General features: G+C 37.1%; 2 protein-coding genes across 5 annotated transcripts in view; one reads left to right on the forward strand and one right to left on the reverse strand.

Moving 5' to 3' along the window:
* The window catches only part of Hr4 (nuclear hormone receptor 4), a 178,237-nt gene that overhangs the window by 38,554 nt on the left and 113,209 nt on the right, over positions 1–26,474 (reverse strand). The window contains exon 1 of one of the 4 annotated variants that reach the window (XM_077412555.1): positions 23,949–24,528. The exons of the other annotated variants lie outside the window; for them this stretch is intronic. The gene's annotated coding sequence lies outside the window, so the exon portion shown is untranslated. Of the gene's footprint in view, positions 1–23,948; positions 24,529–26,474 lie in introns of those variants that run through there. 4 annotated transcript variants of the gene reach the window in all.
* LOC143900822 (uncharacterized) overlaps positions 1–26,474 on the forward strand; it is a 312,581-nt gene that overhangs the window by 21,468 nt on the left and 264,639 nt on the right. The gene's annotated exons all lie outside the window — the stretch shown is intronic.

Here is a 26,474-nt window from a genome sequence, read left to right on the forward strand (position 1 = left end):
GCTATTCTTGCGTAACCAATGCATGCATACGGCCGCCGCGGACGAGCGCGCACAGGAGAACCCGCGGCGCGACTATACGTGCACACAGCACACACCGAGACGGAAAGTGCAGCCAATGCACTAACCTACGACGGTCTCTTCTTGAGAGAGGCCGCTCGGCGCTCGGCACGTACATGCATACGTATTATGCATACGTATGCACATGTGCCCCGCTTGCCGCGAGTGCAAGAGCGCGGCCGTCGGGCGGAAAGCCACGTAGCCACGCAAGCTCGTCTATCTCGAGCGAGCTTTTTTTGAGTTTTGCACTACTAGTACTACATTTCGCGGTATTTTCTCTGTGTGCTCACGCGAAATTCCACGTACGTACCGTTTCGCGTTTCTCTGGCGTTCGAGGAAACGCGAGCTTTAACGGTACTCTTTAATGGACTTTGCACTTCTTTGCGAATAGCATTTTCAAAAAATTCGGGATTTATATATATCACGTAATTGCTGTACTATAACGTATAACATAACAAGACGAAATGACATACAATTCTCTTGGAACTTTACTTTTTCATGATATAATTTGTTGCTGTGCTTTTCTAACTTATTGTTGGAAAAAATATAATTTATTTTTATTTTTAATAATTCTCTTAGATCGTTTTAACGGAAACTATAACTAAATTTGGAATATATAGGCTTGTAGCTTTACTGTTAAGTTTTCTAAAGAAAATATATACATTTTTTGATAAACATTTCTATCTTTATTATTTTTGAAATATTTTCGATAATCGCATAAACGCGAATGTGAGGAGAAGTTTATGCTTGTCACATTTTACAGGAAGCTTATTAATACTTTTTACGTCGTTGTTAATCTATTCCGTGTTTATATTCTTCGATTGAAAGGTTACGACTTTCTATTTCTCAAAAACTATTAATAACATGATTTGGTTAATTTATTGAATTCTAAATTATATTACTGTAGACCTACGTAATTATGTTAATAACAATAAAAATATCTCATAAAATTCTCAATCAAATGAGATGTCGATAATGTTATATTTTTTGTTAAACTATTCGATATATGCAAAAATCTTCGTATTTACACAAACTCATTGACATTACATAACACAACAATATAGAAAAAAATTATTATTGATATATTATTAAAACGTTTATATATGCAAAAATATATCATCACCTATATTAGTATGCGAGCTGATCGCTGTTACAAGCCGCGTAACAATCCAATCATCGTGCGTGATTAAAATTATTTTGTCGATATGCAGAACGCGAAGATGAACGCTCTCGATTAAAGAACCCTTTGACGATATAATATCGGTCAAGAGTCGATACCGTGTCCGTTCGTAGTGCAAGACATCTGATTTTCTATATCGCGATAGATTTTGCCGCTATATGGGGACCGCGGACGGTGAAAGTGACTCTCCCACGCCATGACGTCCTAGGTCTAACTCCCCCACTTTCGCACCCGTGTCCGCTTCTCCGTATCTCCTAGACGATAGTCTCTCTTTTTCCTTTTCTGTCACGGTTCTCATCGGAGGGTACCGTGTCGCTAATGGTCCCCGCACGATGGTATAATCAAATTCTTAGCCGGATACACATACGTGTATACACGCATGTGTATAAAAGCCTCGATTCAGGAATCGAAGAAAGGATTACAATTTTACGATTCCTCGATCATGGGCAGGTAAAAACGTTATTTGGAAGATAAGTTTTGCTTCAGCAGGTACCATAAATTTTGAGCTCTTGATGATTTTCTACGTGACATCATTTAGGAAAAATTATTAAACTTGAATTTATATAAGAATATAGTTTCAAGATTTTATTTTTTATGCTTCCGTATTATAAGAAAAAATTTTAGTAGATGTATATATACATGGCTACGTGACATGCATATTTTATTTGTATTGTTAACATTTATTCACGTTTTCTTTTCGCACAGTTAAAAACATTCGAGTTGTCGTGAAAGTGTATATAGTCCAGTGAATAATCTTATCTGTTCTCATATGGCACCGTTATGTGAAAAGATAAATTAACACTTATCTAAGCAGGCCTACATGGATAACGACAATGTTTCGTCTTTTAGCATACTTTAAAATTATTTATCGGCGGAAAGGGGTCATCACATACATGGTGTTTCATTTTTTAACGGAGTTAGCATTAACGAGGATTTGTGTGATGAATATAACCTGGTATGCGGTGTCAACATTGACATGTATGCTAACAGATTAAAACGCTATCTGAGATAAAACACTGACGTATGATAGATTCTACGACGTTATTTGGAATTACATGAAATTTACATTCATAAAATTTATAATTCGTAGCAATTTATATGCTCACAGAAAAATTTTTGCTTTTAATGAAATGAGAGAATTATGTCGGTATGATAAATAAAAAGTGCTTGATTTTTTTCAACGTTATTATTTTTGATGCACATTTTGGTGTTTTAATAGGATAATAATTTATAGAAATAATGCAGATTTATCTCATAAAAATTCTTGCAAATTCGTTGCGTTAACAGTTGTTTCATGTTGCTGATATATTATATCAGCGCAACGATGACTCAATTCGGTTACTTAAAGGGTCAGATTCCTGATCACTTCGTATCGTCACAATGTAGAGCCAGCTGCTATCAGAATGCAATCTCGATTTTGTTCGCTCATCTTTCTTTTTCTCAACGATGGACAAACGAGCGAGTAAGCCCTGCTTCCGCGAACGTCATAAGGTAGACATAACGGTGAATGAGTCAGAGAAATATTGTGAAATATAATTAAAGTAAAAAATGAAAATGTTATCTTGTTTCTTCAGTTTTTCAAGTAACTAGTGAGGAATTTTGTAGAAATTTATTTTGTAATTATAATAAAAGCTTCGCGCGGGCTCAAAAGCTCCTTCCTTTTGAGATATATAATATATCGGTTACCCGGGGCTTTTCACCCGGGCGTATTTTTTTTTAAACGACTTTATTTGTAATTTGTATTATTACATTTGTGTTCTAGCTAATCTTATCCACCAATATATGTACGATTCATAAACACATATTTTCAATAGCTTTCCACGTCACTCATAAAGGTACTATTGTTAACGCGTTTTTTTATAGCGGTCAATACCAACCTTCCTTTAATGATACTCTGTATAAAATTACATGTATAATAGCTTATACACTTTTTAAGTAAAAATCGCTAACTCTATCCATAAAAAAAATTAGCTCAATATCTCAAAATTTGCGGAAATTAGAGCAATTACGTAGATTTTTTTAGACAGAAATCGGTAACCCCTTTATTATTAGCATTTTTTTGAATTCTATTATATTCCTCAGTTTTTTCTATCCCTATTTCATATATAATACTTTAAGATTTGGTTGATTAGGAAAATCTGAACAGGAAAAGTCATTAAGCACGACTCTTTTAAAAAATTTAAAATTTTAGATATCCCGAATTTTTTTTTTCAAATAGGGTTGTAGCACAATGGCACATAGCCTATGTTACTCAGGAAGACATAAGCTATCCACCAATGTAAAAATTTTTGAAATCGATTCAATAGTTTATAAGATTACCCTGAATAAAATGGCACAAACAAACTTTTCCCCTTTATATAACAATAGAGATAACGAAATGATGGTGTACGTTATATTTTAAAATAGACGAAATTTTCAGTTAATTATTACCAGCTCCGAAAATCCGAATTCCAAACAAAATGTTTGATCAATAATTAAATACAATAACTATAGAGTAGAAATTTGTAGTTATATATTACTGCTGAAGTTGGTAATATTGTACGACTTGATTCTAAAAAATACATAAATAGAGAAATGATATTATATTTTATCTTTTATATATATATATATATATATATATATATATATATATATATAGAAATAAACACATATAGACAGAGAACGGTCCACTGGGTTGCATTTATTCCGTATCACGTTATCTTAGTTCTGCTTAGAATTCAATCCTTACAAGAAAGTCCTTAATACAACGATGAATACGGCAATGACGTTCATTTCCGTTAACTTCCTTTCTTCCGCCGCGGAAGAAAGAATCCTCGCGCTCGGCCACGCGGGAATCATTTAGAGTTTTCTCTTTTACGTTTACGCGACAATAGAGCGTCGTCTGCGGAACAGCGGAGACATTGTCTCGCAATTATAGTTCTCAGAGCAGGAGCGAAAAGAAGACCGCGGCGAATTGTATAGGGAAATGAAGACACCCGGTATGTGTGTGTCAGATGCTCGGGCAAGCAGTGAGAACGGCCAGTGAGAGTCAGTGGCTCGGTACGTTGAACCTCCGTAGTGAAAGTTTCTATTATAGCACTGGCCTTACCTTACTTTTCCTATGGCAAACTCTACCGTGTTGTGTCATAAGCGCGACGAGCGAGCGTGCGCCACGATAAGGAATCAAGATCCCGTTCCGCCCGTTCGTCGATGCGCGATTTAACGGAACATCGGTGAAAAGTGCATGTGTTCGTCTCTTTCTTTTCAAGCGGAAGTCGTACCATTCATAATCGCATTTTCTTTCGTCAGTTTTCTAACGTCGTCAACCGGGACAGAGTACTTTTCTGACGGCAATTTTTCTTCGCAGTCTCGTAGACACAAACGTAATAGAAATTTATATTTTTTTGTAGTATCTAACTTGAAATCAATAATAAACGGTTACAAAATAGGGAGAAATTGTAAAATTTTATGATGAACTATTAGAAGGGTGCTATTTTATTTTGTAATCCAACAAAAATGGATACCATTATTCGTATTACATATAGAGAAACTCTGACTCTCCTTTAAGATTTAAAAAAGTATCAACGGATCTCGAACTATGCAGAGATCAATGTCGATCGCGTCGAATCGGTCGGAGCGCGATACGGTTCGCCGATTGAATATTGCGGAAGTTGCGAACGCAGCGCGATTACTTGCCCCCCTTTTATTCGCTTAGTCACTTTCCGACTTTCTTCGAGTCTTACGCTGAGTTAGCTGCTGCAAAACATAGTGATTTAAGGAGCAATACAATGGTGATTCACCGTGAAATTTCGGTACCTGCAATTCAAAAAAGCATATTAGTGCTCTAACTCTTGCGTATGAACAAGATTAACATGTAAGCGTAGTCAAATTTTGAAAGTAGTGTTTAGTGATAATGTGTATTTTATTGCTGTATAAATATAACCGCATTTTTTCAAGATAATTAATAAATTTTATATCAAAACATAAATTCAAAGATATAATATGAACTAAAATGTTTTTTTATAAGGCGGAATTCTTATAAAATATATCAGTACATTGTTTAAAATATTTTTCTGCGAAATGCGTTCAAAATTATTTTAGAGAAACTTTGGATTTATTAATATTTCTGAGGTACAATCCGACTTATATTTTATTTCATCTTTAATAATATTTTAATATAATTATAATAAAAGTATAATTATAATATCCTGACATTTTAAAGCAACAAAGTACTTTACTATTTTATATTTTTTTTTGCTTTATCCGTACGATATACTTGAACATAAAACCAACGCCGTAAAACTGTAATTTATATATATTTAACTTGATGCGTACGCACTGTAGCGTATAAAAACAAAATAAATTTTTCATAAAATTAAAAAAAAAAAGAAACATAAGTCGAGGTGTGGCCACAGCTCGCATGAAGGCTAAGCACTCCAAGATGCATTCGCGTGTCAAGGCGTGATTTATTTTTTATAATATTATAACACAAGGTGTGATTCATATCTGTGACGATAGGCCTGAGCGGCCATGCGAACGATTCGTACGATTCCATCGGAATGACGTCTTGCACGGATTTTGCAACACCTTGCGCGGCGCATCTGCAGTCAACGCGGCGATAGTTACGACAGCGGTCACGACGGTGGCAAACAACCTCGTTCGTGAAAAATCGCGGCTTTTTGCTATATACGCCAAGAACGTGAATTCACGTGTTACGATACGATAAAACGCAAAATATAGTCCCAAGTGTGCAGTTTCTTATGGTCGGAGAGCTTACAAGATTTACTAGAAAAGTTTCGATGGAACGGAAAAGGATTATCGGAAATAGGAAATTATCAGTGTATTATAGTTATTGATAAATGAATATAATACTTCCTTTATATAGATATATCGCGTTCCAATAAGATTAGAGAAATAAGCTTCAAGAGAGAATAGATGAGTCGTATATTTCGTAATTAATTTTTAATGTATAATATGTATATATCGAGTAGATATAACGATGAAACATCTAAAGGAGCAAAATTTATATATTTGTAGTATTTACTTTGTAGTAGATATTAACATAAAAAAGGGAGAAATTTTTAACTCCTAACAAGAAATAATTCTTCTTGTGCCATTCTTGTGTCTCCTTTTGCATTTTGGCGAAAAACACATATATAGTGAAAAAAAAGGAATTTGTAATGATTCGAAAAATTAAATTTCTCATTTTTATTTTTCTTTCTTTTCGCGATTTTCTTTTCTCGTGAATAAAATTTAACAATCTCTCGCAATTTAAATCCGTCACTCACTCTGTTGCAATCTAGAGCAAAAGTTCGCGCGACGTTCCCACCAACCTCGGCGAAATCGATTGCGCAACGTATCGGCGATAGCGATCGCGTGTAATCTGTCGGAGAAAACGCGGCGAAAATGGGTATGCTTTGAAGCAGAATTTCGGATTGATTTTCCTTGTTTCCTTCGATTCCGAATGTGTCGCGCGTGCGCGCTCCGCGGATATCGCCCCGATGAGATAAAATCGTATATATCGACCACCGCGGTCTAAGGGACGCGGGAATTAATATTTATTGGACATTCTTATATCACGCGAAAATCAGTGCTGAGATCAGTCGCGTTCTATCCTCCATTGGGGAATAATCACGAAGTGGATGTTTCCGCGGTGCGCGCGGGAGGACATTTTTCGATTCGGCATAGAGTTTCGTCGCTCAAGAGATGAGATAAATGAGATTTTGAGCCGACGTAATTAGCTTCGCGATGTTTCATCAATCGGCCGTCGGCGAAGAGGTATCAGTTTCGCTCTCAGGTCTCTTGTCGTCGAACGGAAGCGAACGCGGAAGCAGTGGCCGCGCATAGATCGCTTTTTCGCGCATTCCGCGTCGACACGCCGCCAGCGCGGACGCAATTGTGATTTGTAATTAGCGAAGCGTGCAATTGTGAAATCGTGTCGCGGTGTTGTTGACCCGACCGACGGGGACGCCGACGAACTGACACCTCGTTGCACCTCGAAAATCAATCCCAGTCCGACAGAACTTGTCTCGTTACCAGTCGCTGATTTCTACTTAAACAGTTCCGCGCGCGGAATGGACAACTTGGGATTGCTGATGCGAATGGCACCGCGATCATTTACATGAAACTTGCCCTTTTGAGCGAAGAGCAAATGTATTGTATATAAATCCAAGAGTAGAAATCACAGGCAATTGTTCTTTATAAATGCATCATACATAAATTTATCGTATAACTATGACGTATACATAAATAGGGAATTAATATCACAGAATTGCATTTTATCAAATATTTTGATAAACTTTAAAAAAGTTAACCTTTATTACTGATTTAAAATCACTTTTCTTGGAAACTAAACTATATAGTATATATATAACCACATGTAACAAAAATATATTCTATATATTTTTTATTCATCTTTCCTATATGTAGTTATTGTCTTTTCGCCAATAATATTATGATTATTAAATCTCATGTATTTAATCGTATATTATCGTATGTAATATAATAAATATCTGAATGTAAATATAATTCGCGGTAAGAGATCACGTTTCAACGAATGCCAAGTATTCATATTTGTCGGGATTTTGTTATGTGTTGGTCACTGATTCAAATTTCATGGTAGAGAAAAAAGTTTCGTTTCACTGCTGATGTAAATATAATTTGATACCATATTTGTAGCTATATATACTGGAAATGTCGCACGCTTTATATCATTTCCATGAAATACATTACACGATTGTGTGAACTTTATCGAATGCAATATCTAAAAACAACGCGGGTAAAACATCTTTTAAAGGTGCGCTTTAACAAATTTACATTCGCCTAATTTGATGTGCGTGCGCTGCACATAAAATATTTCATGTAGGTAATTTCTATTTTTCGCTCTCTATTATTCTTACTTTGCCGGACTCGATCAGAGCCTCGCAAGCAGTGCTTTAGTTAGAATCACGAGTGTAAGAGCGAGAATGGTCCTACCTTGGAGGACACGTATCTTCGCGCACACGGAAGAGTGCCGACCTTGGAGAACACTCATCTTTGCGCACATGATATTGTCGTGCAGTGATGATTCAGAGCAAAGTCGAGCAAACTATCTCTCTCTGGGTAGCCGATGCCTCGTGCCAACTCCGATCACAGTCACGCACCAATCTACGATCCATGCGGTACTTGAAATTTTTCGTTCAAGGACTCACACGAGTGTTCGTAAAACAAATTGCGATGTTCCGCGCATGCCCTTTGGTTTTTTGCACATCTCGGCACACTGTGTCCGGACGGAGTTATCGGTCCGAAGTTAGAATCGACGAATTAAGAAAGATATCGTATCACTACTATAGGTTGTTGAACCGACGAAGACAATCACTTCGAGAGAATGATTGACGATTCCGGACACGGAGAATCACGCGCGAGACTTCCGCGACCGCGACCGCGGCCGCGGCACCGAGAGGTATAGAGACGGGTCCGCAGGTCCGGAAGAGGACGGCGCGCTGAGAAGCGCGATGTGAACGCGTCGCGCGGCCCAAACTTTTTGGGACAGCCGATCGCGAGAGCGTGCGGGCCATGCGATCCGCCAAAGTTGTGGATCCGCCGCCGTGGTTCGGTAGTGGTGGTACCGGTGACCTCGATACCAACCGAGGCCCTCCAATCCCAACGCCCAATGCCAAAAAACTGACACGCGGCGTGCGTATGTGCGTGCGTGCGTACGTACGTGTATATGCCAGGAACTTTCACTCTCTCGACCGCTTCTCGTGATGCGAGGAACGACGACCAGCGGTCCTTCGGGAGGGTCATTCAAGTTTTTTTACGAGTTTTTATTAGAACAACGAGAGAAATGAAAATTTGGTGGGAGGATCGATGCGATTAGATCGACTCACGATCGTTTTACGATCTCTATGTGAATGACGGCGGCGCTAACGGGATAAATATCGACTCCATTCGTGAGACTTTCTCTTCTTTCGGGACCGACATCGATGAATCACGTCGATGTCCACGCTTTGGACATTTAAGAGAACGTGATGTAAATCGGTAAATATTAAAAAAAATATGAAGATTTAAAGTGATAAAGTTACGTTTAAAAAATTAGGTTTTATTATCGCACGTCAGATTCTAGATTTCTTTAAGAAGAAATATTTGAAATACCTAGAGATTAATAAAAAAATATCGAAATTATTTAATCGTGTACAATAAAATTTTTTGCTGTATAGTGTATGTATAATACATCTAATTACGCGTAAGAAAAAATATATATTATTGGAAAGGCGGATCTTGAAGAACGGACAAAGTATCTTAAGTTTTATTTTTAAAACTGATGATTTCAACTAGAATTATGAGAAAATAATAAATGCGGTTCTCCACGATTATATCGTCTTTTACGTCAGTTGATGAATGAGAATAACGTAGTCCGACGACAAATTCGTATATACGTTTATTGAAAACACCTAAAAAGAACGAAGGTCAAGGAGATGTAGGCAGGACGCGATAAAACTTCCGTGAAGATAAAGTTATGCTGGAGGAACCGGTAGTTTTACGATCGCGACTCTATGCGAAATCATCGATCAATATAGGTACAATTGATATTCTTACATTTTTACATCCCTTTTGTTTCGCCGCGATTTCAGGAGGTATAGAGACGTTTGCCTTGTAAAGTGGATTCCTTGTCGAAATATATATTCAGAAATTTGGATATATAATTAAAATTTCCGTAAAACCCATAGTCGTAGAATCTCAATACTTTCAATACCGACATATTTAGAATCGATAACCTCGTGTGTATTTGACTGTTGAATTTACTCTATAAACAGTTATTTGAGTAATATAATATAATTATCATTCAAGTACTATTTGTGGGATAACAATATTTCGTATATCGTATACAAATGATCGCATGGCTTGAATCTTGAGCGCATAGAGAGCTATATAAGTTCCGAATATGGAAACAACGCTCGCGACGAGTACTTTCGAATCAATTTTTTCTTATTGCGATTTCACTCTCGATGGCGCGACTCTTACGCGATAATCGACCGTGCAGCGTCCCCGTCCTCGCGGAAGATGGTCCATCGTGGCTCCGAGTGAAAGAGAGACACGTGCAGCCGGACCGCCGCGCGCCGGGTGTTTCACTTTTAACCGATAAGAAAGTAACGAAAGTCACTGATGAAAGTTTCGGGCTTGCCCTCGGTGAGCGCGGAAGGCAGGACGCAACGATGGCGACCTAGATGGACAAACGGACGAATACTTTTTTGAAAGTAAAAGTGAAAGAACAGGACTTTACGCGTTATCCTGTCATCGTTAACAAATCGTCTTTATATAGCTCGATTTTTTCATCGGTCTCATATCAACATTATTTACTGGATTAATGTGAAATTGTAAAATTGATAGTCCATTAGGCGATTAATGAAATTAGCGAGCAAGTTTCAAAATAAATTTTTATAAAGTTTTAAAAAATGTAATTGTGAAAATCAAAAAGCGTTTTTTACGCTCTATTATTTACACGCACACACACATCAATACACTTTCTACATTTTTGAAATATTGAAAAAAATATATTTTTTGTTATTTCTGTTTTTAAAGAGTTATAATCCTTTTAATACATATTGTATATATATATATAATTCTGTTCATATTATAATTATATTATAATTATTATTATAATGCTGCTATGTTATACATCGTGGTCACTGTCCTTTTAATTAGAGAGATTTTTATTCTATAAGAATATAATAAATATTCTCTCTTTTTTCATTTCGTTTCGGTTGCTCTTCCTCGCGCTGCACTGTGCAGATACCGGTTTTCGTCGAAACGACACCATCTTACAGGAAGATCGAACTCGGTGAAAACCGTGTCCTTCGAGGAACAGGGTTACATTACGTCACACACGCGCGGATCTTTATTACCATGCAATTCATGTGAATATACCGGCTCCGGTACCGTGAGATGGACCTGTGAAATTCTCGGAGGTGGGATTTTTGCACACGCGAACCCATCAAGTACCCACCAAGCTGAACACCAATCGCGTATTTTCTCATTTCGAAAAAATTAATATTCAAAAAACTAGAATATATATTGAAATTTTTATAAATACAAGTAGTTTGACAATTTTTTATGAAATTTTAAACCGGTTTATGTAATTAATACGATTATATTTTCAAAATATAAATCACACTTAATCATTTCGATATTACGTATACGCTATTTCTATGTCACATAGTTGCATAAAGATAAAAAAAGTTAATAATTATTCAAGAAGGTAATTTTTCAAGGACTTTCGCCGAAACCTGTTTCCAACATGGCATTATGAAACTTTAACGCAGATGTGTAGAATCTTTTGAATAGTTATTTTATAGCTGCTATTGCTATAGTGTTCCAAAAAAATAGCATCTTGTTATAAAATTGATAAATATAGTTTCCATATCAGATAGGCTCGGATCAATATATTAAGATTTTGCTAGAGCATTTTCTGAATGTACGATATCATAATTTCATTTCTTTATCTGTTCTTATGTATTTTTATTATGTATATGACAAAATCTATTTGTTTGTCGCGCTAGAAATTAAAAATTTCATCTATATTATCTAGCTGTCTATTATTTAATTCTTCCAAAGAATTTCCATTAGGATAAATTTCTTCAAAATATCCGATTGATAAAGGAAATTGTATCTCGACAATTGCTTTTCCACTGTCAAAAATAAATGCATAGATCATTATTGTCGTCAAATTTTTACGTCATTAAAATTATGACAATCTCGCGCGATTTGAGCATTGAAATGCATGGGAATTTCGCACAGGCAGAGATTTTGAGATCCGGCGAGACAGTTGTTACATTGGTCGTCGACAATACGTCGAGAAATTGATTTTCCGTTGACAAGCGGAAACTCGCGGACGTGATTTTCCGAGAACGAACTTTCCTAAGCGTATCCTAGAAAAGGACTGAACGCGGCGTACGGTAGAATCGCCGAGCAGCCGGTGTATATGTACGTGGCGGTGTGGGCAGTGCTGCAGTCGTTCGTACCAGCACACGCCGTGAGCGGTCGGCCATGGCATACTTACTAATGTCAATCACACCGGCAGGCATGCACCGCCAACGTGTGTACTTATGTACGTGTGCATGCTTGCGCGCGCGCGCTCACTTACAGTGTTCCGCGGCTTCACCCGCGTGGATTTTTCGATCAGTTCGTATGGAGTAGCTCTTTTCTTGTAAATATCTCGATATATATACATAAGGAAAGCGATAAAATTTCTTTTGTAAGATTAAATATTGATATCAAAGCTTTCGGAATTCTATTAAAGCTCACGATAAAATGAGAAAAGAATGATTTCCTTTTATCCGTCCGCATCCTTGAAGCTCAACACGCAAGAACCCGCTCAGTCATTTACAATTAGAAAATGTATTCCAATAACGTTAAAGATAATTTAACTACAAAATGGTAGGGAATCCTGTACTCCTGTATTATGTATTGTATTGCTTAGCGCGCGCAAGCCATGAAGATGAAGTTCGATCGCCATGCATCGAATCCCGCAGTCTTTTGGCCTTTAACCTTCACAATTTCCTCGACCATCGATACCTTGGTCGGCGGAGTTGCGTCAGTGTAGCTCTGAACTTGAGTGCCTCTGCGAACGGCGCGGCGCAGCGGCGCGCGTTCGCAGATTCCGCGCAAGGAATTGAAAGGCGGCGCGTTTCTCGAGATCGGTGTCGACCGTGGTCGATAAATAAACGGTGCCGCACGAGATCCCTGAAAAATCACCGGTCATTATATCTCCTGCGCGCTCTCTGAGAATGCGTTCTTGATCGCGATTCGCGATCCACGATAAGAACTTACGCGGTTACGTGTCGGGCTGCCGCCGCACGATTGTCGATAGGGTTGCTTGTTAGCGTTGCTCGTTAAGATATGTTATGATTGACGCGTTAGTTGGATAAACGGTGTACAAACGAAAATCTTACTCTGAGGGAGAAAGACGCGTTAAAAATTTCAGATTCAAGTTATCATTATAATTTTTAGATATAACATGTGATAAAATTTTGCGTCTAATTCATATCTTCGTCAAGCAGGCATCAGGCATAAATGTCGTGGTTAATATAATATACCATTTTTGCATAATATATAATCCGTGCATAATATTCTCGCATAATATTTTTTCTGATTTTCTTTTAAATTACTGTAAAACTTGTTGTGCGAGATTGTTATGCAGCATGTGCGCACTCGTCCAATATTTGCACTTTCCCAAACAATCGTCAAATTGTTTAAGAATGCTTTTTAAGAAGAACGCGCGATTTTCGCAAATAATTCTGAATGCTAATAAAATTTAGAATATTGAACTATACAGTTCGAATATAAATTATAATGGCGTTGATTGTTTGCGTAACTTTATTGCGAATAGGCGCGCACAAGGTTTCTCCATGCAGAATCTGCGGTTTCCAGGAGAACGCGACCAATATATATCGGTCTCTCGTTCACGTTTCCTCGTTCCTTCGTTCTGCACGTTGACATTCGGCGGCACGACTGCTATAGAAGCTGGTAGAAAACAGTGTGTCAACAAAACGGTCAAAAACAGCCGTCAAAGGTGCGCGGAGGCCTGCAATATTTTCGCGAACGAATCTACGAGCGTTTTCCGCATATTGTTTTCTCAATGGCGCGCTATTTTTGCGTCACCTCGTTCGAAGAAGCAAATATTATTCGCGGTCGTAATATATCAATCACGTAGAAAAATTCGTTGCCTAGTCTCAACGCTCAAGAGATTGCCTATGCTAAATATGAATACAGATATATTATAATAAATCTCATAAAATTTACACTGAAAAATATTAAAGGATGAAATTTAAACCAATACCTGGAGTTTTAAATAACATTTGGTTATTTTTAACTACCACGTATGCCGAAATTTTTTATTTGAACACAAAACAGTATTATTTTAACTCTATTGACTTAGTTAAATTAATATTGTTTTAATTAAATTAACAAAATATTGAGTATAGGAGCAGTGGTGGCCTATAGAAATGGTTAAAAACCACTGAAATTGAGTATAATTTGACACTACGAATTTGAATAGTGTATCGTCTACTAAAATAAATTAATATTTTATTATGAAATATTGTGTTAAATGTTAGTATTTCATTAAGTATAGTATTTTATTAAAGAAAAAGAATTGTCTTCTTACATCAGAATTATATATCGTCGAATATGTATCGTTTTCGCATCAAAAAAGTTAACGCAACAGGTCTTCTAGCGTGCACCAATGATATTAATCATTGAATTATTTGTGTGTATCTTGCCGCATGATTAGCACGCACAATTCATGTAATGGACGTGTTTATCTCCTAATATAAATCTATATATATAAAACAAAGTCGGGTTAGTTACACCATTTATAACTCAAGAACGGCTGGACAGATTTTAATGATCTATGGTTTGTTGGATTCGTCTCCGCCCCGAATAGCATAATAACAATAACAATAAATAAAAAAAAAAAAAAAAAAACTAGAAAAATATCCAAATGCACCAAATACCGGGGCCGGGGCGAAGCCCGGCGGGGCATGCTAGTTTTATATAAATGCAGATTGCACCAGTAAATTGCTACGTTTTAGCGTGACGTGTGAATAAAAGTCTTTTAAACTTGCCATTCTCTTGTTCTCAAACAAAACTTAGTGTTCTTTGAGTAAAAAAAAAAAAATAATAATAAAAAAATAAATATTAGTAAAACTTTGTAAGTGTAAAACTGATAATATTTTTTGTATTTTTGTATTTTTTAAGCATTTTATCGTTTATCAACCCTTTAAACCGTGATCTTCACGATTTTTCTCGATTATATAAACCTGATGCTGATATCACTATTATACGATGATGATTTCTTGCGAGAACTCTTTGAGACTGTAAGGCCATAAGGTGTCCATTAGAGTCTGCCTCAACGGAGTGTCGACATTGCGAGTCACGTCGAACGTTTGCCATACACATTATCCGCGATAAACAATCATTTTTATGGTAGGAACGGTCTTACGATTTCGTTGGTTACAACGTGCGCTCGATAAAATCGATCCTTTCTTTGCAGTCTTATCGCTAATAATAATTTTACGTAACATGCAAGAAACATACATTGCAGAGGTCTCTTTTAATACAGGATTAGTATTGTATCTTATTCGATCCTTATATGGCCATATGAAATAATATTAAGAGGCGCTGCCGCGCCGATTAAACATATAGATTGTTGAAATTGCTTCTTTTATATAGATATGGCCGATTGCACGAATGTTTTTTATATATTACAAATATAATCGAGTATTTAATAACACAAGAAACTGATAAAAGCAATTCTTCGCTTTATTTCAAGTAGAAAATATTTTAATAGAATAGGGTAGAAATTCAGATAAAATTGAAGATTTGAATCGCCTAAATTTTAACGACTTTTTCACTGACTTTTTCCAATGATAATTTGTAAGTTCCTTTTTTTTTAGCCTCGTTTAAGAAAGAGATTGTGAAGAAGGCTAACCATATTGGGTAGTGATTTCGCTTCTCAGATGCCGTATGAACGACAAATTCTCACAATCCGATAGCGAATCGGATGGTCGCTACTGAAATATGCTCGAGAGTCGCTCTTTAGTTGGTCGTGGAGGCGCATTCGCCGATAATGCGATTATCGTGTGATGCACTTCTCGTGAGTCATTAAATCTTTTCGATACGCCGACGCAGCGACTCATGAACCAGCAGTGTCATGCACCTTCCGAGATTGTGTTTCTCTTTCTGTTTCTCTCTCTCTCTCTCTCTCTCTCTCTCTTTTTCTCTCTCTTTCCTTTTAATGACGTGTAGTCGAATACCGGTATTTGTCGCTGCACGTGTCAGGGTCAAATGATGTCACTGGTGATTCTCGAGATGGGATTTCTCATAATTCGTGATCTTGCCGATCACGATCCTGCTAGTTCAAAAAGAAGAATGTCATCTTGTAAAGAAATTGGTCAAAAGATGTTTTGATCATCGTCAATTTCGTCGTTACGTTTCTAATTAGCAACCGGAATAATATTTGCCTCTTCATAAATACACGAAAATACGAAAATAAAAAAATTTTTTATCTACACTGTTTTTGTAGTCTCAATTATATTTCATTTGAGTCGTTTTTAACCATTCCTATAGATCGCCACTGCTCCTATTCAAAATATGTTGTTAATTTAACTAAATCAATTAAATTATAATAATACTGTTTTCGTAAAAAAAAAATTTCTTTTTGTTTTTTTAAACGTGTTCAGAACGTTCTAAAACGTCAAAAAATTGTAATTTTTAAAAATGTCTGTATATGTGTGTATGTGTGTGTGCATGTGTGTATGTGCCAAATTCACCGAAATTTCTATAACTAATCTAGAACTAATCAACCAAATCTTAACGAATTATATATGAAATAGGGGTAGAAGAAACCAAAGAAAAGATTGGTTTTTGAGTTTTTTCTGCCAATATGTTCAGATTGTTGTAAAACGTCGAAATATCGCCTAAAAAAAAATGTCGGTATGTGTGTGTGTATGTATGTGCCAAATTTACCGAAATTGTTGTTTCAACAATTTATTTAGTTTTTTCAATCAAGAATTAATTCAACTAATGTTTAGTTAACTAACTGAAATGTTTAGTTGAACGTATCGGACTAAATATTTTTTGGGATTAACAAATTTTTTTCTCAGTGTACAATAAATGAATCAAAAATGTTATTAATTACAAGAATTCTTGAATAGATTGACATCGAGATCTGTATTAAATTATTTACTGATATTTGCAAAAGACATTTGTAATATTAGACTAACAATAATTTGTCTACCATTGAGTACCAAAGTAACTTATTAAGTTACTCAATGATAATCTTCAGTCTGTTGCAAAATTAAGAATGATATAAGCGAGTATATTAAGTGCCGACGCCTCGAATTAGATGCTCGTCCGACAATGAATAGAAAATTGACTTTATGTCGAACGGACTGATTTAATATTAAGCTGGCCTCACATGAAATATACACGCACAAATATAATATTCAGTTTAGAAAAAGCTGTCAAAATTAAACGTCAGATAAGGTCTAAGAAATCATAAAAGCCTGTGCGCGAATTGGTATGTGCTTGTGCGTGCTTGCTGCATTCGCGATTACTGGCTAGTGTATATTTAGTTTTAGATTGGCATAGGTCGTGGCGCGACGAGAAGAAGAATCCGCTGAGTCGTTATCTGTTTTCTATAATACGCACGTGGCCTCCATAGGTCGGGATCTAGCCGGTTATAATCGGCAACGCGATTATTACTGACTAAGACCAAGTGGAAATTGCAGCGACATTGTGTTTTCGGGGTCAAATCGCCGCGCCGCGCTTCTAAAATGGTCATCAGCCACGCCGCGCCCTTTCTTCCACGAGTGACAAGTTTTTGCGGCTCGGGATAGTTTATAAAAACGATAAATTGTTTATTTTGTCGATGGTTAGTCGATCGCTTCTCTATGTTTATTCTATTATGAATGAAATCAAACTGCAACTGCTTGCAAAATATAATCGAAGGAATTTTAATTAAATTTACACAAAACGATCTATCAACAATTAGTAATATAATCGTATACATATAATAATGATATATATGGAGGGGTAAAAGCCATATAATAAATTGCATTTATGGACACGAGTCAATATTTTAAAAAATTTTACTTACACTATGGCTTTTAGCCCTCCATACCTGCTATAGATGTGATTAAATTGTTTTTTTTTATTTCCACATTTTCTTGCAAATCACGTATTGCGATTGCAAAGTACGCTGTTCTAGAAACGTGATCGTATATTTTACAACATATATCATTCCTTTTATTAGAAATGTTCTCTTTACTAGATTACGATCTGCAAAGCACGCTTAGCTAACTCAGATCAGTCAATCGAAATTTTAGATTTTACCTTATTAAGTAGGTCAAAGGTCAGACAGTTCGTAACTAAAATTTCAGTTTCCCGAAGTAGCAACGGGTCTTCTGTGTCAGAGAATCTCAAAATGTCTGAAAGAAGCAGAAGAAAAAAGTAGACTAGTCATATTTTAATATATCTTTTTATGATATAAGCGAAGATATGCGAGATTAGAGTAACAAATTGATAACCGATTACATCAAATCTAATAAGTTTAACCAAAATAATACAATTTATTATTTTATATTTGTTTATAGTATTTTTCTTTTATACGCAGTATGTAAATGAATTAGAGTTTTTAAATATACATGTCATTTGGTTACAACGAAAAGTTAGAACCTCATCAATCTAAATGTCCATCCTATCTTAAGTAACTTATTATTTTGCTGGGTCCTGTGGCGAATCGATTATAACAATTGCGTCTCAACGATCGTCAATTAAACGGCCACGATAGATTTTCCAAGCGCATTACGAGCCACTCTCGTGGCGGCGCCGACAACGATCCACATCGAAGTCCTCGACGGGAATTGGCCATGGTCAATAATTGCCCTCGTGTGCGATATCGCGTGTTATATGAGTAGCTGGCGATGGTGCGCGCTCTACGCACATAGAGCGCCATGCATTCGTGCCGCAGTAACGTTTGCACCCGACCTATACCAACCTCCGTCATCGCGAGAGGGCGAGTGCCCAACGTGGACGACGAGAGGAGGTTGGACTAGGTTGAGAACGTCGACCTGCGCTCTCACACAGGCACATACACATCCACACATCCGTCAGAATAACTGACCGTCTTTCCGCGATTTTTAAATCGTGACTGTCTTTTGTAAACTGGTTTCGCGATAGCTAATTCACTTTTCAGTTGCATGTGGCAGTAGTCACTTTTTTGCGGCTGCAGTTCACAGAAGCGAATCATTTTTTGACTCTCGGAGTTTGAAAATGTATTAATTCTTATAGAAGTTTACGAGTAGCAGCAGTAAAGCAGGAAGAAATATATTAAGAAGAATGTGTTACCATTCTTGTATAGTTTACATATGTATAATTCCATAATTTACATATAATAAAAAAAGTGTTCTGTGCTTAAAATGTTCTGCGTGGTCTAAAATATAAGTATCATTAATTTGTGCAATTTATCAATAACTCCAATATCACTCGCTGAATGAATCTTTTTCTATATTTGTGGCAGAAATAATGCATATAATGTAAATATATCAGAATGATTTATTTTTTATATGATATGTTTGAAATCTTCGTGAAAATAAAATTAGTTTCATCGAAAGTTATTTGATTTCAAATAAGAGGTTTTAATAATATGACCATATAATATATTATTATTTATTGAAATACGTTATTAATTAAACTCATGGTGTTAGTATTTCTATATATGCTGAATGTACAGCACATTATGCATCTTCATTAGGGGAGACCGGGGCTCGTTGGCACAAGAGGCAAGTTGGCAATGCGTTCCGTTTATGTATTTATAGCGAAAAAAACAATGTGGAAAAGTTATCACAATAAATATCTCTTTTATGACATAGGTACTTTTCCTAAAGTTTTATTTAAATTAAACAAATATTACAATAGAAAAAGAGAAAAGTCTGATTCAAAAAGTGGCAAGTAAATTTTCGAGCGTTTCAAAATATCGTATTAATGTTCTTCAGCTTGAGAAGGAAATCAAAGTGACGTATCATTAGTTAAAAGAAACGTTTCTGTTACTTATACGACATGTTATTTTGAGACACAACAGTAATTTACTGTAATAAAATGACTGAAATCAAACGTATGTAGGGATGGGGTATATTGGCTCAATGCTGATAGAAGTTAGATATATATTTATATTTATATTTTTATGTTGAATAAAGCTACATCTAAAATACTTTACAATTGTTTTTCTGCAACAGCATTTTGCTATTCAATCATTAGAAAATAACTTTAAAAGATACAATCTTTATCAAGAAGTACATATCTGTGTGTGTGTGTTTTGTGTTTCTATTACGTTTTTATTAATTTAACATGGACTTTTGTCGCGCATAGCCAACTTACCCTATACTATCGGGGCAAGTTGGCTACAATGCAGCATGTTCGTATTTCACTTATTACAAAGAAACTATACAGTATACAGGAGTGTTTCTGGCATAAAAATGTAGAGACAGGTTCTTTCTATCATATTAGTACTGTTTAATCATGATAATTGTTTAAAAACTCAAATGCCGAAATTATGAAAACAATGCCAACGAGCGAGCCCCGGTCTCCCCTACTAAAAATATGCTTATAAGACATCGAATTACTTCGACGTGGAATTCATACAGTGTCAATGAAATCCGAGGATGATACATTTCGGTGTGCTTTACGGTCGTGTTAAACATACCGCGACAGAGCTAGAGATTGCATTATTTTTGTGTACCCTATAATTAGAGATATATAGATCTACAACTCGACATTCGGCTGTAAGCGCCACGAGCTACGCGCTAAATACAACTTATTGACTTGATCCGATGTTTCATCGATACCATTGTGAACATAAGTTCGACCGTAAACAGCAATCCTGCGATGAATAAGCGGTTCAACGAACGTCCCAAATGTGACGTTATATGTGCCTCGCATATTGCTCACCCGAAAAATATTCTTTTTTATCAATTTAGAATAAAATAATGCAATTTTTAATGGAAATTAGATTTGAAAGAGATTTGCCACTAAATTATATCATTATAGAAATTATTTTCGATGCGATTTATGAAAGAAAATAAAGAATTCTCAAGAAGGTATTCTCTTACTTCTTGCAGTATTCGACTTTCCTTTTTCAATCAAGGTTGATCATTAAAAATATCTATATATTATCTTTAAAACCCTATATTCATGATAATAAATATACTTTTGTTAGATTTAGTTGATTTTAAACTTTTATTTTGATTTTTTGTATCCTCGAATGTACTGTAATTTCACGCAATGCATCTCTCATATTAGGACTGCAGTATTTTACGACAAATACGTTTTGCATCAGTGTTGGATGTTGGCCTGTCTCCGATGTGTCCATGCGATTCACGTGTGATACGCGCGTATCATGGTCACCGAGAAATTATACAAACCACGAGCAAAGTCAGCCTAGATTAGAACCACCATGGACATATTGCTCGCTCATCCGCCGGAATAAACTTCAAGTTTGCATAATACTCGGCTCTCGGGCTTCATATGACGTTCTTATATCGCACCGCTCTCAATTCGTCTAATTTAACGCGACGGTATTAAAACGGATGGTTTCAACATTCTAATTAACGCCGTACAAACGTATTATATTGCAACAATGTATCTATTATAATCATCAAATTTCTCAATCTGCGTATTACACTTGAAAACGCGTTATATCTACATTAAAAAGTTATTTCATTTCGAGTTCCACAGCATATATATTATTATTTTTGTTAGGCAGAAACTATCGGACGAAAAATTCGAGAAATAAAAATTAATTAGTGTTACATGAATTTGTGTCACATGAGACTTGACTTCATTGAGTTATTTAATTTAATAAATGAATATATGAATATGAAGTAAATCTTTGATGTATTGGCTTTGTTTAGAGCTACTGACATGTATGATTATCTCTATTTTTAATGTTTTATTCATGACTGACAATATAATTAAAAAAAACCTTGTAACCTTGCATTGTGCAACGGTTTATATTTAGTAGCGAACATACGCAATTAGCAGAAAATATATATATTTGTTATATAATAAAGAATGAATAATAATGTAAGTTATCATTAAAAATCTAATGGTAAAACATATCGACAAAAAGCACACAATGATACATAAATTGATTTATGTTTTGAAAACTACTCGCTTCAAGGCTGTTCGCTTGAAGCGAACATTTCTGACTTTATTTCGCATTTAATAAGTATCGAGAAGTGCAAGTACAACGTTGCGAATCGCATTTAAACGAACGTATCGAGATACGAGACGTGTAAGTATTTTACAGTTAAGTATCGCGGTGTGTCTTCAACATTTATACGCTCAAAAATGCTTTAAAGGCAATCTTCAAATACGTTTGGTATTTAACATGTAAAATTTTTGTCTTGTACATGTTCTGTGATCCCTTTTACTTCCGGTTTCACTCATTCACTATCATTTAGCGATATCGTTGTATTCTGCAATCTTACAATTAAGTAGGGTATTCATTAAATTTTTCAAAAAATCCTGATATTTCAGGATCAGACGACATGACCGAAATAAATTGACAATATAAAATCGAAGTAGGATCGCCACGAGAAACCTACGACATTACGTATATACATGGCTGTCTTTATTGTAGATGTTCTCATGGCCTCTTAATGGCCTCGCCAAGGTTAGCAGAATTCGTTAAAAAAACAATCTCTCTCTCTCTCTCTCCTTCCTCTCTTCTTTGTCTCTCTCCTCTATCTACGATCGCGTATCTTCAATGCTTGCATCAGCATTGCGCTTACACACGAGTTTCTCTCTTCTTGATCAGAGAGCGAGGCGAGGCGAGGTGAGGCGAGGCGAGGCGCATTCGAGCGGATTTGGACCTTGTCCTTCGCCTCAGTTTGTCAAACTAATTCACACAAATTTCCGTCTGCCGGAAGGAATCCCAACCGATGGCGACCTAGACCTTTCAGCGTTGAGCGTGTACACCATCCCGCGATTTGCATTTGATTAACACTCATTTTTTCGCATGCGCTCACTCATCAATGACGCGCGACTTGTTTACGCAGTAGGTTCTTATGTGTATCTCGCTCACCTGTTAATACTGCTGTTTCCCACAGGAATGACTGATCTGCGCAATCAGTTGGGCATAGCAAACTTATGAACCCGAGCTCAATATACCGTTGACATTTATATCATATGCATTCATATAAAAACGTTTTTAAGACGTGAGTAATAGTGCAATAAAAATTTGAGAAAAAATAGAAGCAAAATACAATTTAATTTAAGAATAACAAGAAGAATAAGAATAAAGTCCATGTGTGTTTGACTCGTATAAATGGACCAGAATAGCGAAAACTAAAGCCCATGTCTTATTTATATCCTTTAATTGAAAAACTTCAAGCACTGTTAAAGTAACGCATAAATAGATGATAATGTCCTAAAACCTGGCTTGCAGGAAGACAAGATTATAACTCATTAGTACGCTGAGTTTTTTCTGTTCTCTATATAGTTGCGAAAAAATTTGTCATTGGAATTAAGTTTCTAGGACATCTTGCGTGTATTTGTCACTTTACACTTCATACCTCAGTGTAATGTATCTACAATTCTCGTAGTCTTTATGAGTTTTATTCCGGAAACGGAAAAATGAATCGCCATTCTGGCATAACTTTATAGCGTGATATTCGATATAACGCAAAATGAAATATTTTGTATACATATATAATATATTATATTTGTTGTGTGTGTGTGTGTGTGTGTGTGTATACATATATAATATATTATACTTTATTATAAATTACAAAATAAAATAATATGCTGATCATTTACGTAATGATAGCTGCAATATCATTAACACGTTATAAACGCCGCACGAATTCCAATTAACTTTGTAACATTTGTCACGTTACAGAACCAAAGCTATTTTGCAAATATTACTCATTATACCTTGTTTAATTAGCTTTTTAATGATGACTCATATAAATCCGTAAATATTGGTTGTATTTATACGTACATCATAATGCCGGCTCACTGGATAGTTCCCCATGTAGCTTTTCATAATGTCGAATCTTATCAGCCTTATCTTATGTTCAACGTCTACTATTTTCGACACGCGGGGGATACTCCTATATCAACTATTAACTTTCTGCAACACTTAGGTGCGAAGCGGGATTGCGCGCGTCTTAAAAGTCTTACAACTTACATCTTTTTCCGCTTAAGACATCCGAGATATGAAAAGGTAGCTGCGAGCGCGAGTCTCCTCGAAATTCGGCATCGACGAGGGGGATCGTCGAGATAAGCGCGTGGTCACCGCGATATCAATGCCGAACGACCCTGCAGGCTGGTAACGCCGGTATCGGAGAGAGCCGGTGATTCACTTTATCACTCTGGTACCACGCGCGCACACTTATACATGCACAGATTTTCGCCTTTTCCGACAGCTTCAGTCGGAAACGCGTCTCCGCCGCCTGGTCCGTTTTCTCAAACACTTACACGCGCACTTGTTCCTCATTTGTCCGACACTTCCGGCACCATGCGCCACCCTCGCAGCCTCCACCGTCGCCGCAGCCGCCGCCGCCGTCGGTTTTACGAGTCACTATAGGAACACGACTTCTCGTGCTTACCGAAGCGAGTCGTCGTTAATTACTCGTTAAGGGAAGCTGTTGCGAAATATTATTTAAAGCGAACGCGAAGTAATATTAGAGGCTAGATATTGGACAATAATTGCGCTGGACGTATAGGCTTTATCGAGATCTGTAAATAATCTACAAATAATTTTTTTCTTTCCAGACGGTTTAGACGATCTCATCTAGACGGAAAGGCAGTGGGACGAGCACTGGGCACGCGCTCGAGGCATATATCGGGTATATCGGTATAAGTAGGTTATCTTTTGTCCCAATAATAATAGCGATAGCTCGTCTATTATATCGCTTGCTCTTGGCTTTCCGGTTTCTTCACGTCACGAAATGATAACGGTTTCGTTACCGGCCCACTTCGGTCGCGTTTTTCCTCGTTTCTCCGCGGGGGGTGCCTGCGCAACTCGCAAAAGTTATCACCCATCCGATCGTGATTCCGTGGAAAGCTTCGACGTCGATGATTCGTCGATGATTTTTCTCCAAGGCGTCAATCTGACTTTTACTCCGATAATCTCCGTGTATACACGCTTTATTTATTTTTGCTTTCGATTGCGATCATCGACTATACGAGAGTTCTACGATAGAGACGAGGATCGTCATAATCTTGAAATACTTGGCGCGAGCACGTCTCCGATCGATCAATGCGGAATGCAGAACCGATTCGCCGGGCATGCACTCGATCGCTCCCCTATCAAATCGATATCGAGCCCGTTCATACGGGATAACGCTTAATTCATTACATTTAATGTTATCTTCGACTATCACGTCTCCTTCGTGGATCAATATAATACTGCGTGATCATTCGATGCGATTATGCGATCGTCGTTACTCGTTTAAGGGCAACTAATGCTCTCTCATTTGTCGTTCATGAATCTCTCATAATTCGTTCGCATCCAGCTTCAAGTGTTTTCCGAAGAAGTCTGCATTCATCAGATATAACAAAACATCAATCTTCCCGATGATTTAAGAACAATGAAGTAACGTATCGATCGTCGAAGACCAACGAATCTCGCCAATTGATTTTCTTTTTTCTTCCCTTCTAATGAAATTTCTTGCGACTGCGTTTAGTTCACGCGTGTCGTGCGTGGATCGTCTTTCGCTGTATACGTTCGCTACGCGCGCGCTTATATCTGCGGGGACCAAAAATGGCAGTCGCAATTGAATGATGATTAGGTAATATAATCTTTCTCACCTCTTTTTTTCTTTTATTTTATACGCGACTCGTTTAGCAGGAAGTCACGTCGATATCAAACCGCGAATGCTCGCTCTTGCTCATGGATGGCTTCCGAAATGATCTTCTTGAACACCAGGGAAATAATGAAAATCGTTGCTTATCGTGAGGCTCGGTTTTACAACAGTCGTATAATTAAAGACAATCTCGATGCCGAAATAATTTGTGCCTCTTCCTTTCTCATAAGTGTAAATTGGCCGCGATTGATAGGTCAATTCTGTTTGTTCTTCCCTCCAAAAATGGCAGTGTCTCGAATAAATTCGGAAGCGGCAGTGTTTTGGGTCGCGAGTAGAGCGTCCGCGTTCGTCACCGAGGTCGCTTCCGGTCTCTTCTTTCGTCGGACTCGTGCGCTGTTTCGGGGACACGCGACCCGCCGCGCATGCCCGACCCGGAACGGACCCGCGTGTGACTTTGGCCGTGGTCGTCGAGCTTGTTCGCGGGGGAGAAGAAAATCACGGCGGCGAGGCAAGGCGAGAGAGCTTTCGATCGGTGCACTTAGGTCGGCTCGCTATTAATTGGCAGTGTTTCCGTTTCGAGATCGGAGTTGCGGTGGGTCGACGTAACTGGTCACGTTGTTGCTAGCGCGCGTCTGGATGTCATCATCCGCCGCCGATTTAACGACGCGAAGAGGGATTATTAGCAGGTCTGCGAGCACCCGCGGTAGTTAGTCCGCGATAATCTAAATGCATATGGCGTAGCGTTCCTCGAACAGCGAGGTTTACGTAAATGGTATAGCGAAAGAGAAAGAAAGACCACGCGGTGGAGATGTGAGGGACGGAGAAAGAAAGAGACGCGGCAGAATCGCGGCGTTGAATATTCTCGCTCGATGGCACTTCCGGTTCGAGAGTTCGCGTACTTTCTC

This window comes from Temnothorax americanus, unplaced genomic scaffold, assembly GCF_048541705.1.
Source record: "Temnothorax americanus isolate GAGA-0224 unplaced genomic scaffold, ASM4854170v1 Scaffold30, whole genome shotgun sequence".
Lineage (NCBI taxonomy): Eukaryota > Metazoa > Arthropoda > Insecta > Hymenoptera > Formicidae > Temnothorax > Temnothorax americanus.